General features: G+C 37.0%; 1 long non-coding RNA gene across 1 annotated transcript; it reads left to right on the top strand.

Annotated features, from left to right (window-relative positions):
* The first annotated feature begins 4091 nt into the window (after positions 1 to 4091).
* On the top strand, positions 4092 to 14032 carry LOC138904426 (uncharacterized). The gene is made up of 3 exons (XR_011413437.1): positions 4092 to 4206; positions 13069 to 13122; positions 13795 to 14032. It is a non-coding gene; the product is annotated as an uncharacterized lncRNA (long non-coding RNA).
* Positions 14033 to 14416: the final 384 nt, after the last annotated feature.

Genomic DNA, 14416 nt, shown 5'->3' with positions numbered 1-14416 from the left:
TTATAGCCATTTTTTGGGACTGTTTCTGAAAAGGTTTGCAACCTTTCAGAAACAGCCATGGCTGTTGGAACAGGTGCGAATGTTTCCCGTTTGGGAAAAATGATTTAAAATAATCCGAAAAAGAAACGGATCGGGTCGCGGGTCATTTCGGATTGAATTTTCGTTAATTAATTAAATAATTAAAAGAAATTTTGTCCAAAAAGATTAATCAATCAATCTTTGACCGAAGCCGAAACCGAAGCCGAGCGAGTGACGACGACGGCGCGAGGCTTACTTTCTTTCCAACCCATTTAACACCAAAAGAAGTGCTTTCTCAATAAAAACACGTTTTATTTTCTTTCCACTACCAATGAGGGACACTTGCTCTTTCCAAAGCAAAATTGAGCTCACTTTCCCGCGACTTTCTTCCCTCCATTTCTCATTCACCAATCTTTTAAACCCAACAATCTCATCTTATCTTTTTCTCAAAAAATATATATATTTCCCAATATGGTAATGAATGTTCTCGCCAACTCCACTTATTTGGGACTGAGTCATAGTTGTTGTTGTTTTTATGGTAATGAAATATTCACTTATAGCCTGTTTGATCAAGCTGGACAAAAATCTACTTATTTTGAGAAGTGCTTTTCAAATAAGTACTTTTGGAGAGAAGTAGTTCGTATTTGGCTAATCAATCCGAAAAATATTTTTGAGCAATAACTTGTGTTTGGTCAACCTTTTCAAAAAGTGCTTTTAAGTATCAAATTACGAATAAGGACATGAATAAATTTACTTAATAATTAATATTATATGAATAAATAAATAATCTAAAATATTTATTATTAAAGATAATAATTAAGTTTTTTATTTTATTTAAGTAAAACATGAAAATAAAATTAAAAAGTACTTTAATTCTTTTGAGATGATTTAAATATATCAAAAGATCATTCAACAAATATAAAAGCATTCATCTCGAAAGTCACCATATATTAGAAAACTATCCTAAAAATAAAAAGAAATATTTATACATTAGGAGAGTTCAATAATATAATCTCTAATTCTAAGTATTAGGTTTAAAATAAGTAAGTTATTTTGATATATATCATATTTTGCTAAGGGTATTTTTAGTAAGAAGAAAAGAAAAATCTTCTTGTGTTTCTGCTTTTGGGGAGAAACTATTTTTTTATACTTCTCTAAAACTGCTTCTACTTCTTCCCAAAATCATTTCCCCCTCCTTTTTCTAACAGATAAAAGAATCTAAAAATAAATATTCGATCGAACTGTCTTTTTTCCTTCGATCCGTGGAAAGATATACTCTGGCCAAGCACCTCAAGGTCAGAATAAAAGTGCTTTTTAATAGAAGGTTGGCCAAACAGGCTGTTAGTCTTCGTTGTTTTGTAGATTATCGACATGCTTGGCTACTCTGTTATTCTGAGGCCGTGTATTGTTGTTATATTTGTCATGTGAATCTGTCATATTCAATATCAACTGGTCTTCTCTGTTTCGAGGTCTTCTCCTTTTCATGAAAAACGTTTTGCAAAATCTTCTCAAAATCTCTTCAGTGAGGAAATTGTATTTTATTAACGATTTCCCTTGCTTTTAGATGCACATATGAAGCCTTAGAGTTTTTTCACAATGAGAAAGGGATTTTCTATTTTCTTGCTATTCGTTCTGTGTTCTGCCTTTTATTGTTTGTCTACTTTCGTTTCCTACTTCAATTTCTGAGCTTCTCGTTTTCTCAGTTGTTTGCTTAAATCATAATACTTGTTTTCTGCGAATTTATTTGGCAGCCTTTTGGACTTTGAGACATATTTATCTAGACCTTTTCTTACTGCTGCTAACCTTCATATGATTACTTTTCTTTTCTTATATGTTGAATAGCACACCTAGAAGATTTGGAGGCTTTGTGACACATGTACAGTTAGAAGATTTAATATTTTTTGTTATTTATGTATTGGACTACCTTTTTATTTCAGTTTTTGTCTTCCTTAAAGACCAAGTTGGTTTTTTTGCTATTTCTATGTTGGACTACCTTTTTATTTCAGTTTTTGTCTTCCTTAAAGACCAAGTTGGTAGTTAAATACACGTAGACTGAAAAGAGAAAAAAGAGAATAACACAACCACTATATTAGAGGTTCAACTCGTGGGCATCAGATATTCTAGGATTGACCAAGAAAAATGTTGTGATGGTTGAGGTAAAACCAAAATAAAATTTTGGACAGAATCCCATAAAATATTGTATTGAATCAGCTGGAAAATATATTTCTTTAACATGGATAAGCAGATAATATATTTGGCTTAGTTGTGAACTTACGAGATAGTATATTCCATTAAAAAAGGGATGAAAGGAAAACAAAAAATTCAAGAAAGCTTGGTTGATGCTATGTTGCCTGCTTTGGATCTCTGCTTTACAGATAATTTGAGCTTTTCCAATTTTTTTTAATTAGGTAACATGCTTTTCGATAAATTTTCACTCATGATTGATGATCGCTATCTGTTGAATCTTAATTAACATGGCAGTGTCCCTCCTGCACCGAAGGCCCCTGGAGATGGATTGACCCTCCCCTTGCATTGAAGCCCCTTGGAGATAGACCCTGGGGGAGTGCATATATACCCAATATTAGTAGTGTTGTTTAACCTACAGTCAATTTTTACAAATTTGTAACCTATATTCAATTTATAGTTAGTTAGTAATAATTGGACAACAATATTCCTAAATTATAAAACTGTGAATGATTAGGAAAAGGGAGGAACGTGCTCCAAACTTCAGGATAGGCTTCACGAAGACTAAATCAATAGGAACTTATTGAAACTTGGATTACATAATAATATTATTTATATATTAAGGGGTAATTTAAATAAGCAAAATATTAGGCATGTATTTACAATATATTACCTTTGATATTGTTATAAAAAATTGTATTTATAAATTCGAAAATTTAACTAGTTTAATTCAAAGTTCTAAAATATTTTCATTGTTAAAAAACAAACAATCTTTCTTTCTACAAAATGTTATCTTTTTTTTATTTTTCTGAAAACTGTCAGTATATTGTCGTCGTCATCATCATCAGAAGAATAAGCAACAACTTATACCAGTTAAATATTTTTTATTTTTAAATATATTAAAAGCACGAATACCCTTAGCGAAATGTCGTTCGCCTTTTTTGCCCTTTAAAAATAGATTTCATATTGGATAAAATTATAATTTAATTATTTTCCTAACTTAAAAATCAACTCCAATTTTGGTTATTAAGTTTTTTCTTATTTGAACTATACAAAAAATCCTATACAAGACTCTAAAATCACTTAAACTTTAACTCTTAAAAACAATTCCTTAGTAAAACTAGGTTTATTGTTTTTGTCTTTTACCCTAGGGTTTTTTTGCTCCACGAAAGTCCTACTTTATAAGTTTCGACGGATTCTTGTTCAACAACATCACGTGCAAGAGCCAAAGAAAGCAAACTATTACATGATTAACTTTCTAGATGATGGTGAGTTAGAAAACAAATGTTATTGCAAGTAAAGCCTTTAATTTTCTCGTGCGAAGCGTATATTTATACGGATAATAGTATTGATTTATAGTTGAAGGCCTTACATTATTATTGATTTATAGTATGCATTACTTTTTTTTTCTATATATCTTGCATACTAATAGAAACACAAGTTTTTTATTTAGTTGAGTGACGTTTGTATAGTTTGTACGTTTTTTTAGTACATTTTTTAATCCAATTCAGCTAATTCAATTCAATATTGAGATTGGGTTATTTGATATATTTATTCAGAATAAATTATATCTTCACGAAATTTAGTGTGACAGGTATCAAGTTAATAAGATACGTCTAATGACTGAAGCTATGAATAAATTTATACTACAAAAAAGGCCTAAATTGCGGCGGTTTAATAGTGGAGGGTCAGTTCCAACCCCCGCAAGTTTAATTAAATAGTAGACATACCCATCTGGAAAAAAATTAGCTAACATTTCCCACACTTTTTTTTTGCTTTGCTCATTTTTTTTGGCCGAAACATTCTCAATTTTGAGAGATTAACTGAAATTTCATGCTTGTTTCTACTTTAATTTTCTTAAAATTCTGTTTGTAAGATTTGTACTCAATCCTCATTTTCCCCTCTTTTCTTCTTCAATTTTCCTCACTTTTTTCCCTATAGCAGTGGCATGGGCATCTCTATCACTCACTCTGGCATATCAATCGACGTGTATCCTTAATTATAGTAAGTTTTTCTACCCTATTTTTGATTTTGTGTAATATTATTTCTATAGATGGGTCTTTCATCTTCCCCATTTTTGGATTTGTATAATCTGTAATTTTTGTATATTTTTCAATTGCATGTGGCTTTAATTTTATTTTTGCTGTTGTTTTGGGTTTTCTCCGTTTATTTGAGATTTTTTTGTTGAATTAGTAGGAAATATAAATGTTCTACACCATGTTGTATGAGAATTTTGTTACACCCTGTACGTCTGAAGGTGACGTATAATGAATATGAGACTTGTTAATCTGATTTAAATGAGTTTAAGGTCATAATATGACTATATATGATGGTTGGACAAAACACATAAAGTTTGGGGAAAATCGGATTAAAGTTGCGAAAAAACCGACTAAGAATTTACCCTATAATAAAGCGTTTTGAGAAATAAATTTCGTATGCTATATGAGGTCTTTTTGGGACATATTATATACCAAATTGAAGGTCTTGGAATTTAGTTTTCAACGCTCTTAACTGTTTGTTCATATGATATCCGGATAAAAAGATATAAGTGTTGGAAAATGGACGAATCAGAGGGTGTCAAGCTAGCACCTTTTGACTTTTCAAAAGTTTGATAAATATGTTTTAACTCGTCTCTCTCTCTCATCATTTTACATAGAATCTGACCAGAGACACCATAAAAGAACGGTCCTTGAGCTCTCTAATAGCTTCAAATAATACTAATATCCCGGGTACGAAATCGAGAAGCGATAACATTAGAACGATCCCTACGACGTAAGTATCACTATATCACCTCTCTTTTTCTTTGTAGTTTGAGTTTTGGAATGTATTTAATAGTTAATAAAAATTTATAATTTCTGTATTTAAGCTTTAAAATATCAAGAAAAGTTGATAAATTCGTTTCCTAATAGTTAGACCTCACGGGATGGTGATCGGAAGCCGTGAGTTCGAGTTATTTGATTTGTAGTGGACTGTTTTGTTTGTTATTTTGTGTTGCTTTTGGGCTGTCTATTATGCTATTGATTTATGGAGTTTGGAAGGATAAAAATGGCATGGAGAAACGCCACATGTGGTAGGGTAGTAGGTTGGTCGCTCGTCGTTGTAGTTGCAGGCTAATTGATAATTTGTTGATTGGGTGTATTATGGTATATTTGGGGGGTATTGTTGTATTGAAGGTCCCGGATTGTAATTAGGTTGGTTTGAGTTGATGATTGTATTATGTTTGTATCTCGCCTATAGTAGGCTTGAGGGAGCAGTAAAATCAGGGGAAATGCTGCCCGTTTTATTTTAGAATCGAGTTATCGTTTGAGATATGTAATATACTACCGCCATCTAAATTGTACACATATTTCTTTGCTATAGGGTTGACGCTCTAGTTGTCATAAGCTTGTTGTTGAGTTGCATTGACGACTTGATGTATGTTAAGGCTATCCCCTTTTTTCTTTTTGGCATGATCCAAATGATACAAACGAAACGAGCAAAATACGCAACGTTCATAAATGACGCTATTCATAGAAATACTAGAGGTGTCTATATTCTTGATTCCCCATGTGAATTATAATTATATCCTCTTTTCATGGGTCTCAGAAAAATACGTATTTGATAAAGTTTGTCCGAAAGGCATATTGATTTTATGATATTCGAGAAATCTTATTAACGTATTTCTATTGCATTTCATGCATTTATACATGTACATTGACCCATGACCAGAAGGCGTTATATACGCGTATATTATATGTATATGGGATATGGAAAAATATTAAGGCGTTATATACGCACCACCACCTGATCAGCTGGTATATGTTGATGATTTTGCCCACAGTGGCCGAGATGATATGATGGGATGCCTTCAGAGGCTTGATGATGTTATGTACACCTATACCTATGTATGATACGACATTTACACGCACGTGCATGATATTATAAATATTTTAGGATTCACAAAGTTATTTAGACTCACATGTGAAATTCTTTACCCCATGTTTCATCTATGTCTTTTATGTACTGATTTTCATGCTTTACATACTCAGTACATTATTCGTACTTACGTCCCTTTTTGCCTGGGGACGCTGCGTTTTATGCCCGCAGGTGCAGGTAGACAGGCTGACGGTCTCTTTTCTTAGGATCCTTGATCAGCGAGAGTTGGTGTGCTCCATTTGATCCGGAGCTGCTTTGAATTTTGGTACGGTGTGTTTACATATATATATATGGGTACGACGGGGCCCAGTCTCTTCCTTTATACAGTTGTACACTCTATTAGAGGTCTATAGACAGTCATGTATAGTTATATAGTATGTGGCCTTGTCGGCTCGCCCTACAGTATATATATGTATGTATATATGTCTTTTGGGCATGTTTTCCCACGTAGGTTGTTCATATGAATTAATAGTTTATTTTCAGACGTTATATATGACCTACACTTATTTCATGTTTATATCTTAGACGAATGCTTATGGGTGTTCGATAGATAGAAATCGGGCACTCGTCACGGCCTATCGATTTGGGTCGTGACAAAAGTGGTATCAGAGTAGTTCTTTCCTAGGGTTGTCTACAGCCCGTGTCTAGTAGAGTCTTGTTTATAGGTGTGTTGTGCACCACACTTATAGACAGGAGGTTACAAGGTATTTAGGATGGTTACTCTTCTTTCTTATCTTAGATCGTACGATATAAGAATTTATTTTCCTAACGACATGTTATGTTTTCAGTGATGCCCAAGAAGGCTACAGCCGCCCAGAAGGGCAAATCCGTAGATGATGAGACTACAAGTAGAGCGCCACGAGTTACCGGGTCTCGGGGAGAGTCGCATAGGGAGACTCTATCTCAGACTTCACATACCCTGCCCTTTCCAGAGGAGATTCGAGGGGCACCAACTCCAGCACTCGCTCCAGTACCCCCAGCTCCTCATCCAGATGCACCGGGTCAGGAGATGAGAGATGCTATTCAGTTATTGACTCGGTTAGTGGCCGCACAAGCTCGACGTCAGGAGGTTGGTATTAGTCATGCAGATAGGGCCATTAGTGCGAGGGTTCGTGATTTCATTAATTTGGACCCTCCGATATTCACTAGAGCAGATCCAAATGAGGACCCTCAGGTATTTATCGATAGGATGCAGATGACTTTGAGGGTAATGAAGGCCACTGCGACTGAGTCAGCTGAGCTAGCTTCCTATAGACTTTGAGATATTGCAATTAATTGGTACGAGTCTTAGGATTTGTCCAAAGGTGAGGATGCCCTTCCAGCAGTATGACAGGATTTTACAGAGGCTTTTCTTCATCATTATTTGCCACCAGAGCTTAGACGGGCCAGAGTTGATAGGTTCTTGACCCTTCGACTGGGTAATATGAGTGTTCGGGAATACAGCCTTCAGTTTGATTCTTTGGCGAGGTATGCTCCCACTATTGTAGCTAAGATGGAGGATCGGGTTCACCGGTTCGTGATGGGGTTGGAGTCGCACCTTCTCAATGACTGTATGTTGGTCTCACTTTATCCAGGCATTGATATTTTTCGTATTCAAGCATACACTCAGGGTGTAGAAGAGCGTAAGAAGAAGCAGAGGGCCGATCGTGAGCATGATAGGGGCTATAGTAAGAGAGCGAGATCTTCAGGTCCTTCTGGTGAGTTTTGAGGTGGTCAGAGACAGCAGTACCCGAGGTATCCAGCTCAGCCATCATCTAGTGCACCCTCTCAATTTTCCGGTAGGAGATTTGATCGTTCCACATATTCAGGGCCCAGTCAGAGTTCCAGGGCCTCTCGTTCTCAGTATAGGGGTGAGTCAAGTCAGATGAGGCCACCCTTGCCACGATGTGCTCAGTGTGGTAAGCATCATGTCGGGTAGTGTCTCGTGGGGTTGGGTGTTTGTTATACTTGTGGTTATCCAGGCCACATTATGAGAGATTGTCCGACGAGAGGTGATGTAGGTATAGTTCAGTCAGGAGATCTATAGTTGGTTCGTCATCATCAGTACGCCCCCCTAGGCAAGGATCACAGGCACCAGTCGGTCGTGGTAGAGGCAGAAGTGGAGCATCTAGCTCTAGCGGTCCTCAGAACCGCATTTATGCATTAGCGGGTTGACAGGATCAGGAGTCGTCACCTGATGTTGTTACAGGTATATTATCAGTCTCTTCATATGATGTATATGCATTGATTGATCCAGGTTCCACCTTATCGTATGTCACTCTGTTGGTTGCTAGCAAGTTTGGGATAGAACCTGAGTTGATTAATCCTTTTGAGGTGTCTACACCTGTTGGGGATCCAGTGATAGCTAGACGGGTATATACAGATTGTATAGTAGGATTTCTTAGTTGTTCTACAGTAGCGGACCTGATTGAGCTAGATATGGTAGAATTTGATGTTATAATGGGTATGGATTGGTTGGCTTCTTGTTATGCTAACGTTGATTGTAGATCAAAGATGGTTCAGTTCCAGTTTCCAGGGGAGCCAGTTCTAGAGTGGAAAGGTAATACTGCATCGCCGAGAGGTAGGTTTATTTCCTATCTCAAGGCAAGGAAGATGATCAGAAAGGGTTATATTTATCACTTAGTTCGGGTATAGGATGTGAAAGCAGAGTCACCGACCCTTCAATCTATTCTAGCGGTTAATGAGTTTCCCGATATTTTTCCCGATGAGCTTCCAGGCCTTCCGCCAGAGCGGGAGATTGAGTTTTCTATTGACACATTACTAGATACTCAACCGATATCTAATTCCTCCTTAAAGAATGGCACCTGCAGAGCTGAGAGAGTTGAAAGAACAGCTGAGGGATTTTCTTGAAAAACATTTTATCAGACCCAGTACATCACTGTGGGGAGAACCTGTGTTATTTGTGAGAAAGAAAGATGGTTCCTTGCGGATGTGTATTGATTACAGACAGTTCAATAAGGCGATAATCAAGAATAAGTACCCACTCCCGAGGATTGATGATTTATTTGATCAGTTGCAGGGTGCCAGGTACTTCTCAAAGATAGACTTGAGGTCGGGGTACCATCAGGTAAGGGTTAGAGAAAAGGATATTCCTAAGACAACATTCAGGACCAGATACTGATACTTTGAGTTTCGTGTTATGTCATTCAGTTTGACTAATGCCCTAGTGGTATTCATGGACTTGATGAACCGTGTGTTCAGACCCTTTCTAGATCTGTTCGTGATTGTATTTATAGATGATATTTTGGTTTATTCTCGTTCAGAGGTTGAGCATGCAGATCATTTGCGTACTGTGCTCAGAGATCTACACGAAAGGAAGTTGTATGCAAAATTCTCTAAATGTGAATTCTGGTTGAATTCTGTAGCCTTCCTTGGTCATATTATTTCGGGTGAGGGTATCCGGGTCGATACACAGAAGATTGAGGCAGTGAAGACTTGGCCTAGGCCCACGACACCGACAAAGGTTCGTAGCTTCCTGGGTTTGGCAGGTTATTACAGGAGATTTGTATAGGGGTTTTCTTCCCTTTCAGCACCATTGACAAAGTTGACTCAGAAGGCAACCAAGTTTTAGTGGACTGATGCTTGTGAGCGGAGTTTCCAGGCATTGAAGGATAGATTGACTTCAGCACCGCTTCTGACACTTCCAGAAGGGACCCATGGTTATGCTATCTATTGTGACACTTTGGGCATTTTATTGGGTTGTGTATTGATGCAGCATGGTAAGGTTATCGCTTATACTTCTAGACAACTAAGAAACCATGAGAAGAATTACCCCACCCACGATTTAGAGTTAGCCGCGGTGATTCATGCACTAAAGATGTGGAGGCACTATTTGTATGGAATTCATGTTGATATCTATACGGACCATAAGAGCCTTCAGTAAATATTCAAGGAAAAGGAATTGAATTTACGTCAGAGGCGATGGTTGGAGCTACTAAAAGACTATTATGTTGATATTTTATACCATCCAGGAAAGGCGAATTTAGTAGCCGACGCCCTCAGCCGTAGATCTATGGGTAGCTTATCATATTTACAGCCAGAGAAGAGTGAGATCACTTATGAGATTCATCAGCTAGCTAATCTTGGAGTTCGATTAATAGATTTAGGTGGTACCAGAGTTACTATTCAGGACACGACAATATCCTCTCTAGTAACTGAAGTGAAGGAACGCCAGTATGAAGATCATGTGCTTACTCACTACAGAGATACAACCCCTCAAAAGGAGAAGACACCATTGGAGATTACAGGAGATGGAGTCCTCAGATATCGAGGTTGATTATGTGTTCCTAATGTAGCAGGGTTGCGCTAGTAGGTTATGGGAGAAGCTCACTATTCTCGTTATTCCATTCATCCAGGAGCGACGAAGATGTATCATGATATCAGGGTAATATACTGGTGGGACGGAATGAAGAAGGATATAGCAGAGTTTGTTGCTCAGTGCCCAAATTGTCAGCAGGTTAAGATTGAGCATCAGAAACCCGGTGGATTATTACAGGCTATAGAGATTCCGACTTGGAAATGGGAAGTGATTAACATGGATTTCATCATAGGCTTACCTCATACCTAGTGTAAGTTCGATTCTATATGGGTTATTATTGATAGACTTACAAAATCAGCCCATTTTCTACCTGTCAGGACTATGTATTCAGCAGAGGATTATGCAAGGATTTAAATTAAGGAGATAGTACGAATTCATGGTGTCCCTATATCTATTATCTCAGTTAGAGGTGCTCAATTTACAGCTAATTTCTGGAGGTCCTTCCAAAAAGGATTGGGGACTCAAATAAGTCTTAGTACAACATTTCATCCCCAAACAGATGGTCAGGCTGAGCGTACTATTCAGACACTGAAGGATATGCTACGGGCTTGTGTGATGGACTTCAGGGGTAACTGGGATGATCATCTTCCACTTATTGAGTTCGCATATAATAATAGTTAATATTTCAGCATTCAGATGGCTCCATACGAAGTTCTTTACGGACAAAAGTGTAGGTCACCTATCGGATGGTTCGAGGTTGGGAAAACTAAGTTAGTAGGACCAGAGTTGGTACAACAGGCAGTTGAGAAGATTAAGCTTATACGGGAAAGGCTATTAGCAGCTCAGAGTCGCCAGAAGTTATATGCAGATAATCGACGATGAGATTTGGAGTTTCAGGTAGATGACTGGGTATTCCTAAAGGTATCACCGATGAAAGGCGTTATGAGATTTGATAAGAAAGGAAAGCTTAGCCCTCAGTACATTGGACCTTATAAGATCATACGCAGAGTAGGCCAGGTAGCATATGAGATAGACTTGCCTTCCAACTTGGAGTCAGTACATCCAGTTTTTCACGTGTCTATGCTCCGCAAGTGTATTGGAGATATTTCTAGAGTCGTTCCAGTTGACGATATTCAGTTCACAGAATATCTATCATATGAGGAAGCTCCCATTGCTATACTAGATAGACAAGTTCGGAGATTGAGAACTAAAGACGTATCTTCGGTTAAAGTACTTTGGAAGAACAATAATGTGGAGGAGATGACTTGGGAAGCTGAAGAAGACATGAAGTCTAGGTATCCTTACTTCTTTCCGCTTCCGAAGGAGGATCAGACTAAGACATCACAGCCTTAGGTACGTATATGGTACTTGATTCTTATGTTAGTTATTGTCATTGGTTGTGTGAGACCATTGGTGTTATTGATGATTGTGGACCTGTGTGGCTTTATATTGTTGGGTTTTCTGTCTGACAGATTGGTAGTGATACCATTACAGAGGAGACTCTGCCAAAATTTCTATAAATCTCTAGGAGTTTAACATTCGAGGATAAATGTTTCTAAGGGGGGAAGATTACTACACCCTGTACGTCCGAAGGTGATGTATAATGAATATGAGACTTGTTAATCTGATTTAAATGAGTTTAAAGTCATAATTTGACTATATATGGTGGTTGGACAAAACACATAAAGTTTGGGGAAAATCAGATTAAAGTTGCGGAAAAACCGACTAAGAATTTGCCCTATAATAAAGCGTTTTGAGAAATAAATTTCGTATACTATATGAGGTTTTTTGGGACATATTATATACCAAATTGAAGGTCTTGGAATGTAGTTTTCAAATCTTTTAACCGTTCATTCATACAATATCCGGATAAAAAGATATAAGCATTGGAAAATGGGCGAATTAGAGGGTGCCAAGCTAGCACCTTTTGACTTTTCAAAAGTTTGATAAATATGTTTTAACTCGTCTCTATCTCTTCATTTTACATAGAATCTGACCAGAGACACCATAAAATAATGGTCCTTGAGCTCTCTAATAGCTTCAAATAATACTAACATCCCGGGTACAAAATCGAGAAGCGATAACATCAGAACGATCCCTACGACATAAGTATCACTATATCACCTCTCTTTTTCTTTGTAGTTTGAGTTTTGAAATGTATTTAATAGTTAATAAAAATTTATAATTTCTGTATTTAAGCTTTAAAATATCAAGAAAAGTTGATAAATTCATTTCCTAATAGTTAGACCTCACGGGACGGTGATCGGAAGCCGTGAGTTCGTGTTATTTAATTTATAGTGGACTATTTTGTGGGCTGTTTTGTGTTGCTTTTTGGCTATCTATTGTGATGCTGATTTATGAAGTTTGGAAGGATAAAAATGGCGTGGAGAAACGCCACATGTGGTAGGGTAGTAGGTTGATCGCTCGTCGTTGTAGGTGCAGGCTAATTGATAATTTGTTAATTGGGTGTATTATGGTATATTTGGGGGTATTGTTGTATTGAAGGTCCCGGATTGTAATTAGGTTGGTTTTGAGTTGATGATTGTATTATGTTTGTATCTCGCCTATAGTAGGCTTGAGGGAGCAGTAAAATCAGGGGAAATGCTGCCCGTTTTATTTTAGAATCGAGTTATCGTTTGAGATACATAATATACTACCGCCATCTAAATTGTACACGTATTTCTTTGCTATAGGGTTGGCGCTCTAGTTGTCATAAGCTTGTTGTTGAGTTGCATTGACGACTTGAGGTATGTTAAGGCTATCCCTTTTTTTCTTTTTGGCAAGATCCAAATGATACAAACGAAACGAGCAAAATACGCAACGTTCATAAATGACGCTATTCATAGAAATACTAGAGGTGTCTATATTCTTGATTCCCCATGTGAATTATTATTATATCCTCTATTCATGGGTTTCAGAAAAATATGTATTTGATAAAGTTTGTCCGAAAGGCATATTGATTTTATGATATTCGAGAAATCTTATTAACGTATTTCTATTGCATTTCATGCATTTATACATGTACATTGACCCATGAACAGAAGGCGTTATATACGCGTATATTATATGTATATGGGATATGGGAAAATGTTAAGGCGTTATATACGCACCACCACCTGATCAGCTGGTATATGTTGATGATTTTGCCCACAGTGGCCGAGATGATATGATAGGATGCCCTTAGAGGCTTGATGATGTTATGTACACCTATACCTATGCATGATACGATATTTACACGCACGTGCATGATATTATAAATGTTTCAGAATTCACAAAGTTATTTAGACTCACAGGTGGAATTCTTTACCCCATGTTTCATCTATGTCTTTTATGTACAGATTTTCATGCTTTACATACTCAGTACATTATTCGTACTTACGTCCCTTTTTGCCTGGGGACGCTGCGTTTCATGCCCGCAGGTATAGGTAGACAGGCTGACGGTCTCTCTTTTTAGGATCCTTGATCAGCGAAAGTTGGTGTGCTCCATTTGATCCGGAGCTGCTTTGAGTTTTGGTACGGTGTGTTTACATATATATATGGGTAGGACGGGGCCCAGTCTCTTCCTTTATACGGTTGTACACTCTATTAGAGGTCTATAGACAGTCATGTATAGTTATATAGTATGTGGCCTTGTCGGCTCGCCCTACAGTATATATATGTATGTATATATCTCGCCCTACAGTATATATATATATATGTCTTTTGGGCATGTTTTCCCACGTAGGTTGTTCATATGAATTAATAGTTTATTTCCAGACGTTATGCATGACCTACACTTATTTCATATTTATATCTTAGACGAATGCTTATGGGTGTTCGATAGGTAGAACTCGGGCACTCGTCACGGCCTATCGGTTTGGGTCGTGACAGATTTATACAGGTGTATGGTGATTCTAAGGTTTGGTGTTAGAGCAAAAAATTGGTAAATTGTCTTTCCCAATTGTTTTCTCTCCACTTATTTTATCACTTTGGTTTTTCCTTTCTCATTTCGGCATTTGAAAATTGTAAATCCTTAAAAACAAAAACAAAAAAGGACTTGAA

The sequence above is a fragment of the Nicotiana tomentosiformis genome, chromosome 2 (genome assembly GCF_000390325.3).
Source record: "Nicotiana tomentosiformis chromosome 2, ASM39032v3, whole genome shotgun sequence".
Classification (NCBI taxonomy): domain Eukaryota; kingdom Viridiplantae; phylum Streptophyta; class Magnoliopsida; order Solanales; family Solanaceae; genus Nicotiana; species Nicotiana tomentosiformis.
Note: the sequence above shows the minus strand (reverse complement) of the source record. Positions and strands in the feature narration are given on the sequence as shown.